At 48.1% G+C, this 8930-nt stretch overlaps 1 long non-coding RNA gene across 1 annotated transcript; it reads right to left on the bottom strand.

The window, feature by feature from the left end:
* Window positions 1-1180: 1180 nt before the first annotated feature.
* Window positions 1181-8131, bottom strand: LOC147352747 (uncharacterized). Its single transcript, XR_015148418.1, has 2 exons — window positions 7987-8131; window positions 1181-1652 (listed from the first exon to the last, which is right to left on the bottom strand). It is a non-coding gene; the product is annotated as an uncharacterized LOC147352747 (long non-coding RNA).
* Between the last annotated feature and the right edge of the window lie 799 nt (window positions 8132-8930).

The raw sequence follows: 8930 nt of genomic DNA, 5'->3' as shown, positions 1-8930 counted from the left end.
GTCTGTTTTAGGAACGAGGCTTGGGTATCCATCAGTCAACCAGACAGCCAGTCAGTCTTGCTGACGTGTGCTTTCAGTTTCCAGAGGTAACTTCAGGGTCTACCAACACACTTGCTCCATCGTATGGTCATTGTTGGGGTTTTTTGTTTTCTGTGTCCATCTTCCACAGACTCAGTGGCAGGAACTATTTCTTTAATCTCAGTATTACTAAGTTTGGCACAAGATCTGGACAATACAGAGTGCTTGATAGTTGTTTTGTTGAAAGAAAGAAAGAAAGAATGAATGAATTATATACAAAACTGTTTGTAAATGCAAGTCCTACCAAGAGCAGATGACTTTTATGGCCGCAGAATGACTTGCTTTATATCTGACTGCCTGAAAAAAGCTCTAATTAGGGAAATCAGAATATCTTATCCCATTTTTAAATCCAACACATTCAAAAGTACACTTTAAGGGGAATCAACTCATCTTTCCACATGCTTTTTGTGGCATGGCTTGTGCCTAGAAAGCCTTTGTTACTGGGAAAGATGATGCTTCCTAAAATAGCCCTCCTATTAAATGTGAGGGTGAGAAGTAGAAATATTCTCAGAGTTAAAAAAAAGATTTTCATGAATTCACTAAGTAGTGTGTTTGAACTAACTTTAAAAGCTGACTTAAAGAAACGAGATAAAATATATTTATATCTCCGCTAACCATTTCTCAATATGTCAGCTCCTCTGCAGCCTCCCTGAGATCCATGAGAGACAGCATGTAAACTGTTCTTTAGATGGCCATCTGAAAACTCATCAAATAGCAAGGTAGGAAGAACAAAATCACCTCCAAAACTTTCGAATTGCATTGATCTGTGGCATAAAGCCCTCACCACAGGAAGAGAAATGATGGATTTGAGACTCACAGGAGAATTCGTTTAAAGTGCTTTGTGTATGTGTGTGTGTGTGTGTGTTTTAATTTATGTATGGAATTGCCCGGGAGTAGTAAATAGACTTTATTTGCTATATTTCCAGGAAGATAAAATTATCAGGACTGTCTATGTATTTCAAAGCCAGGGAAAACAAAAACAGCTTTGAAGCCTCTCCTCTTGGATTTTTTTGTCCTAATCTTCTAAGAGATGGTCTTGATAATGTTTATTCTTTTCTTCTTTCTAAAACAGTTGAAAGTCCTATTTTTCTCAGTTAAAATAGCAATCTGATTTTTAATTAGGTCAGGTAAAATACCCACTGAACACCACAGATTATTTAAGTGATTGCAAAGGGCAGGCAAAAATTTCTGAACAGCGTTGACATCCTTTTCCCCAAATATCCCTCCTCCTCCTCCTCTCCTAACCCTGGATGCTCCCACCAGCAATGCACCCTGCTCTTTGGAGGTGTGTTTCTCATTTGGATTCATACACCATCTGGGCAAATTTTTCCGCTGTATTTTCCCAATTTAACTGAAGAGATAAGCCCTTTCCATCTCCTTGGAGATAGTTTGTAGATTTTTCTTAAGACTGGTGGGCATGGGAAGGGGAATACAGCGCCCGCATTGTGCACTCCAGCAAACACGGAGGGTCAGGGCTTTATTTCAGATCTCCTGTATGCAGAAACAGGGGCTTCTCATAAGACTTCCTCCTGTGAATCTCCGCATAGCCTTGAGCACGGGTTGGCAAGCGTTTCCTGTAAAGGCCAGATAAGTAAATATTATCGGCTTTGGGGGACGTTTGTTCTCCGTTGCCACTATTCAGCTCTGCACAAAAGCGGCTAAAAGTGGGGACTGCCCTGGTGGTCCAGTGGCTAAGACTTTGCGCTCCCAAAGCAGGGGACCTGAGCCCAATCCCTGGTCAGGGAAGTAGATCCCACATGTTGAAACTAGGATCCCACATGTGCAACTAAAAAGAAAAAAAAATTCTGACTGCTACACCCAATCCGTGGCTCAGTGGTTAAGACTCAGCCTGCTGATGAGGAGACTCAGGTTTGACCCCTGGGTGGGGAAGATCCCCTGGAGAAGGAAATGGTAACCCACTCCAGTATTCTTGCCTGGGAAATCCCAGGGACAGAGGAGCCTGGCGGGCTACAGTCTGTGGGGTCGAAAAGAGTCAGACATGGCTTAGCAACTAAACAACAGCATGCCGCAACTAAAGATTTTACAAAGGCAGACGATCCCATGTGCCACAAGTAAGACCTGGCGCGGCCAAATAAACAAATAAATATTTTTCTTAAAAAAGCGGCTATAAGTAACATGGAACTGAATAGGCATGGTCATGTCCAATAAAGCTTTATTTTCAAAGGCACACTGTGAGTGCTGGACCACTGGCTTTAAACCTTTCTCAAGGAGAGGAAGAGCACTGAGCAATGCCGGGAGCCCAGGTCATAGTTCTCTGAGTGACGGCACCCTGCCTGTTTTCATAAGGAGGTGGTGCACCCAGCAGGGGCTGTGAACCTTTTAGGTAAGTCCATCGCACCACTCAAGCTGTGCGCAGGCCACACCTTTGCATGATGGAAAGCTGCTGAGCAGTATAGCATGCTGCTGCTGCTGCTAAGTCACTTCAGTCGTGTCTGACTCTGTGCGACCCCATAGACGGCAGCCCACCAGGCTCCCCCGTCCCTGGGATTCTCCAGGCAAGAACACTGGAGTGGGTTGCCATTTCCTTCTCCAAAGCATGAAAGTGAAAAGTGAAAGTGAAGTCGCTCAGTCGTGTCCAACTCCTAGCGACCCCATGGACTGCAGCCCACCAGGCTCCTCCATCCATGGGATTTTCCAGGCAAGAGTACTGGAGGGGGTGCCATTGCCTTCTCCACATTATAGCATATAGACCCTCAAATCAGTGAGCCTTTCAGCTGCCCTTACTAAAGCCCTACTAGTGGCCCACCTCAGTCACGGTGACTGCCTTCCCCTGAGTACAAAAGTTCAATTCTTGGCCTCTTCACCATCCTCTCAACTAGGACTAGTTTCCTGAGACACAGTCTAATTCCAGAGGTCTTGGTTGAACAAAGGTCAGTGAAGAATGTCCAGTTATGTCTAATTGTGGCATTTGAGGCACTTCGTATGCTGACTTATCCATTAGGCATGGTAGGTATGGTGCCTGGGGCCCATGATACTTATAGACATCCATGAACATATTTAACTTTAACTTTTTTAGTGTGGAAGAAAAATGAGTGTGATAATGAGTATATAACAATGAATCCAGCCTGAATTATGCTGCTGCTGTGCTTTGTCGCTCAGTCGTGTCTGACTCTTTGAGACCCCATGGACTGCAGCCCACCAGTCTCCTCTGTTCATGCGGATTCTCCAGGCAAGAATACCGGAGAGGGTTACTGTACCCTCCTCCAGAGGATCTTCCCAACCCAAGGATCCAACCCAGGTCTCCTGCACTACAGGCGAATTCTTTACTATCTGAGCCAACAAGGAAGCCCAAGAATCCTGGAGTAGGTAGCCTATCCCTTCTCCAGGGGATCTTCCCGAGCCAGGAATTGAACTGGAGTCTCCTGGATGGAAGGTGGGTTCTTTACCAGCTGAGCTACCAGGGAAGCCCAGCCTGAATTACATTCATCTTTATACCCACATAGTCATAAATGTAATTTAAAAAGTTTTTTCTTAGATGAACAGACCAGTGAAGGCGAAATACCAAGCACTCTTTCTAAGGATTGCCATGTAAATAAAATACAGAACACCCAGTTAAATTTGAATTTCAGATAAGAAATGAATAATTTTTAGTTCATACACGCATGCATGCTAAGTCACTTCAGTTGTGTCCGACTCTTTCTGACCCTATGAACTGTAGCCTGCTGGGCTCCTCTGTCCATGGGATTCTCCAGGCAAGAATACTAGAATATGTTGTCATGCCTTCTTTCAGGGGATTGAAGCCACATCTCTTAAGTGTCCTGCACTGGCAGGCAGGTTCTTTACCACTAGCACCAGTCGGGAAGTCCAGTTTTTAGTGTAAGTATATCCCAAATATTGCATGGGGTATGCGTATTCTGAAAAGTGATTTGTTTTTTTTAATCTGAAATTCACTTTAACTGAGCATCCTGTTTATCTGAAATTCAAACTTTTACTTGCTAAATCTGGCGATGCTATGGGAAAGCCAGCCGAGGTTCTGGCTGGTACCAATTACAGTTGCAGCCTTCTCGCCCATACTTCTGAACCTAAATGTCTTAGGTTGGGCTCCCAGGAGGCAGATCTTAAGACGAAGATTCCTGTGCAAGTAGTTTATTTAAAGAAGTGCTCCCAGAGGAGACTAATAGGTGACTGGGGGAACAAGGCAGGGCAAGAGAGGAGTCCACGCCAGGAGGAAGACTCAGGCAAGCCCCTGCAGAGGGTGCTTCAGCCTGACCCCACAGGGGAGAGTAAGTTTCACCTTAGAAATATGCCAAAGGATATCTGCGTGGTGCACTGACATTGTCATCTATGATAGGACAGAAACAGAGATCAGCCCAAGTTCAAAACTTAGGAAGAAAAATCACCCTGGCCGTTATTTTCATTAACACATGAAGCTGTGCAAAGAATGGTGAGATCAAGCAGCCGTGACGGTGTGATGGGTGCAACTGTCCCCTGCCCTCCTGGATCCGCCGAGGTACCCGCCCCTTCACGGTCAGTGATCCCTGTGGTCTGCATGAAGGGAGGGATGTGGTAGACAGAGGAACAGATTCGCTATCTTTTACAGTGTTTGCAGGGGTGGAGGGCAGGCAAGGGAAGTCTGTACCTCATGGAGGTGGCCTGGACCTTACAGAAGCATCATCATGTTAGAACTTTATCATAAAAATATTTTCTGTCTTGACCACCTTCCTATCCCTGAACCCTTGCTGCACCATCAGGTGTGGTTAATACTAAGTCCTCTGGCCTGACCAAGGCCTCATGTCACCAGCATGCCCCGTGCCCTACTTCCAAGACGTGATATATACAGACAAGGGTATACTCCTCAGCTTGGAGAAGGCAATGGCACCCCACTCCAGTACTCTTGCCTGGAAAATCCCATGGATGGAGGAGCCTGGTTGGCTGCAGTCCATGGGGTCGCTAAGAGTCGGACACGACTGAGTGACTTCACTTTCACTTTTCACTTCCATGCATTGGAGAAGGAAGTGGCAACCCACTCCAGTGTTCATACCTGGAGAATCCCAGGGACGGGGGAGCCTGGTGGGCTGCCGCCTATGGGGTCGCACAGTCGGACACGACTGAAGTGACTTAGCAGCAGCAGCAACATACTCTTCAACTGGGGCTTCCCAGGTGGCGCTAGTGGTAAAGAGCCTGCCTGCCAATGCAGGAGACATAAGAGACTCGAGTTCCATTCCTGTATGGGAAGATCCCCTGGAGGAGGGCATGGCAACCCACTCCAGTGGATTCTCTTGCCTGGAGAATCCCCATGGACAGAGAAGCCTGGCGGGCTACGGTTCACGAGGTCCCAAAGAGTTGACACTTAAGCGTTGGAGTGGGACACTGAAGTGACTTAGCATGCACGCATGCACACACTCCTCAGTCATAAAAGAAGAATGAAATAGTGCCTTTTGCAGCAACATAGTCGGACCTGGAGATTATCATACCAAGTGAAATGTCAGACAGAGGAAGACAAATATCATAAGCTTTCACTTATATGCGGAATCTAAAATATGACACAAATGAATTTATCTATGAAACAGAAACAGACGCACAGACATAGAGAACAGGCTCGTGGTTGCCGAGGCGGGTCGGGGGGAGGGAAGAACTGGGAGGCTGGGGTTAGCAGATGCAAACTATGATATAGAAAACGGATGAGCAACAAGCTCCTGCTGTATAGCACAGGGAACTATATTCAATATCTGTGATAAACCACAGGGCAAAAGAATATGGAAAAGAATGCATGTGTATGTATAACTGAATCATTTTGCTGTACAACTAGAAATTAACAGAAGACTGTAGATTAACTGTACTTCAATAAAATTTAAAACAAGAAGCAGAGGCATGAAAATGTAAGTGGGCAAACGCTAACCCGAGTTCTACATCAGAGCCCATTGAGGGGCCTCCTGGTGGAGCTGGGTAGCTGTTAGGAGCCCCTTCTCCTGAGATGTCTCCAGCCTCTATTCCACCAGATGGAGGCCTTTCCCAATCCCTGCTGCTGCTGCTGCTAAGTCGCTTCAGTTGTGTCCAACTCTGTGCGACCCCATAGACGGCAGCCCTCCAGGCTCCCCCGTCCCTGGGATTCTCCAGGCAAGAACACTGGAGTGGGTTGCCATTTCCTTCTCCAATGCATGAAAGTGAAAAGTGAACGTGAAGTCGCTCAGTCGTGTCCAACTCTTAGCGACCCCATGGACTGCAGCCCACCAGGCTCCTCCATCCATGGGATTTTCCAGGCAAGAGTAATCCTGCTAGACCGTCCCATCTGATGATTTGATTTGATTTTTTCAGTTTTGTTTCTGCCTGTGTTTCTCCCCCCGGGGAAGCGCTCTCTGCAGGAGAGCCCCTCCTATCTTCCTGGTTTGGTTCTGTCACTGGGATACATGGTCCACATGAGAAAGGTTAATCAAGCCTGACGATCTGACTTCTACCTCCATTTCCAGGAGCGGGACCCTGGCCCTTGTCCATGTCCACTTACTGGTAGGGGCCTCGCCTTTGCTAACTCCCCGCCGATCCCTCTCTTCTGCTGGCTTCTTGGGGTGCTCTGCATTCCCTGCTCCAAAACGCCCAGACCTGAAGCACCAAACACAGCCTGATGTGAAGAACACCACGGAATGCATGGCCGGCAGGACCCTTTGGATTTGAATGGTACTCTCCTTCAGATCTACATTTGACTTCCTTGGTGGCTCAGATGGTAAAGCGTCTGCCTACAATGCGGGCGACCAGGGTTCAATCTCTGGGTTGGGAAGATCTCCTGGAGAAGGAAATGGCAACCCACTGCAGTATTCTTGCCTGGGAAATCCCACGGACAGAGGAGCCTGCGGGGCTACAGTTCACGAGGTTGCAAAGAGTCTGACACGACTTCACTTTCCTTTTCACTTCCTCAGATCCTCGGGCACCTGCCCCTTGGACACCTGAAGTGTCTGCTGGCTCCCCCTCCCCTTGGCCCACGGGGCAGCCCTTTCTCACAGCCAGAGGTGCAGGGTGGGAGAAGGGAGAGTGGCCGGGCACTGGGGTGGGCAGACCCGGATGTGGACTTCGGCCCTGGCACTGACCGTGGAAGGGCGTAACCTGGGGGATTTGCTTCATCTTGGTTTCCTCACCTGTTTAACAGTAACACCACGGCCTCATAGGAAAGGCAGAACTGAGTGACCTCACTCAACAGATGCACAGAACCATATCAGCTCCGCTCCCTTCTGTTTTGGGACCAACATGTTCCTAGACTTCTCCTTTTCCTTCCTTGAAGCCCAGGGTGCCAAGTGACTCTGGGTCCAAGACTTAGAAGAGCTGTATGCTTAGTCATTCAGTTGTCTGACTCTTTGCAGCCCCCTGGACTATAACCTCCAGGCTCCTCTGCCCATGGGGATGGATTATCCAGGCAAGAATACTGGAGTGGGTTGCCATGCCCTCCTCCAGGGGATCTTCCTGACCCAGGGATCAAACCCAGGTCTCCTGCACTGCGGGATGATTCTTTATCATCTGAGCCACCAGGGAAGCCCAAGAATACTGGAGTAGGTGGCTTATCCCTTCTCCAGCGGATCTTCCCCACCCAGGAATAGAACCAGGGTCTCCTGCATTGCAGGCAGATTCTTCACCAACTGAGCTACCAGGGAAGCCCTGGGCAAAAGAGGCACCCCCAGCCCCCTGCACAGTGGGAGAGCAGGGCACGTTAATCAAAGGGACCCTGCAGCAGACATGAGGAGCTGAGTAGAGTGCAGACCGCAGAGCACATTTGAACCAAACTAAAAAGACTACGGTCAATAAGAAGAGTCATAATAAACAATTCCTCCTGACATGAGTGGACAAAAAGGGACCAAGTGAGAAAGAGAGTGATGCACAGGAGACCTGGAATTTCACCCTCACGCGTGGTCCTCAGCTGCTCAGGCTGCAGGGGGCCTTCCCAAAGAAACAGGTGACACTCACTTTCTGATCAGTTCAGCCAGCGCACGGCAGGACCCTTCAGGAAGAGAGGTGCTCGGTGAGGGTGAAATGTCCCTCGCGTTGTTACAATGGCCCACTTTTGCACCCACTTCAATTTCTGAGTCCTCTACCTCTTGCCTTTTGCCACAAAGAAAATAGAATGATTTGGAGAGATTCACTGGCAGCTGCCCTCAATCTCCAGTTTAACTCAGATAGTTTCCTCCTGGGCAAAGGAAAAAAAAAATTCCCCAGGTGTGCCCTGCAAGACAAATTATCGAGTACTTATTTGTTTATTTCCCCCTACGCATCACACGTGGAGGGTGGGGAGAAGGATGTTTAAGATGAGTTCCTCAGTCCCCATGATCCAGCAGCGGAGACAAGCATGGAGATTAATGCTCCCAGGACGAGTGCTAAGTGCTGCCACGGAGGGCCGGCCAGGGGTCTGTGGGAACCCGAGAAATGAGTGATTGACAGTCACGGCAGAATGCATGCTTGAACTGAGTCTGCAAGAAGAATCAGGGCTGGCCCAGATTGACAGATGGGTCAGAAAACAGTCTAACTGGAGAGATCAATGTGTGCAAAGGCTCAGATACATGGGTTGGCCTGGCTAGTTGGAAAATTTGGTTTGGCTAGAATACAGGGTTTTGGGGAAATAGCAAGAGCTGGATTCATTCATTCAGCAAATATTTACTGGGCATCTACTGTACATGAGAGACCATGCCAAGGATGCATGAACCCCAGTGGTCCCTGCCTTCTCTGGGCATGCCCACCGTGGAAACTACACAAGAAGAGGGGCACCTGATGCCAGGTCATGAAGCATCTCTGGCTGCAGTGTGAAGGCTGCAGTGTGTGGTCTTTCCCAGTGGAGATTAAACGAAAAGCTTTTAATCAAAGGAATGCTGTGCTCAGTTTGACATCACAGAAAGTTGGTTGAAGATGGAGTGGAG

The sequence above is a fragment of the Bos grunniens genome, chromosome 19 (genome assembly GCF_055505025.1).
Source record: "Bos grunniens cultivar Pamir isolate PY7600 chromosome 19, Bosgru_T2T1.0, whole genome shotgun sequence".
Lineage (NCBI taxonomy): Eukaryota > Metazoa > Chordata > Mammalia > Artiodactyla > Bovidae > Bos > Bos grunniens.
This window is presented reverse-complemented; position numbering and strand designations above follow the sequence as displayed.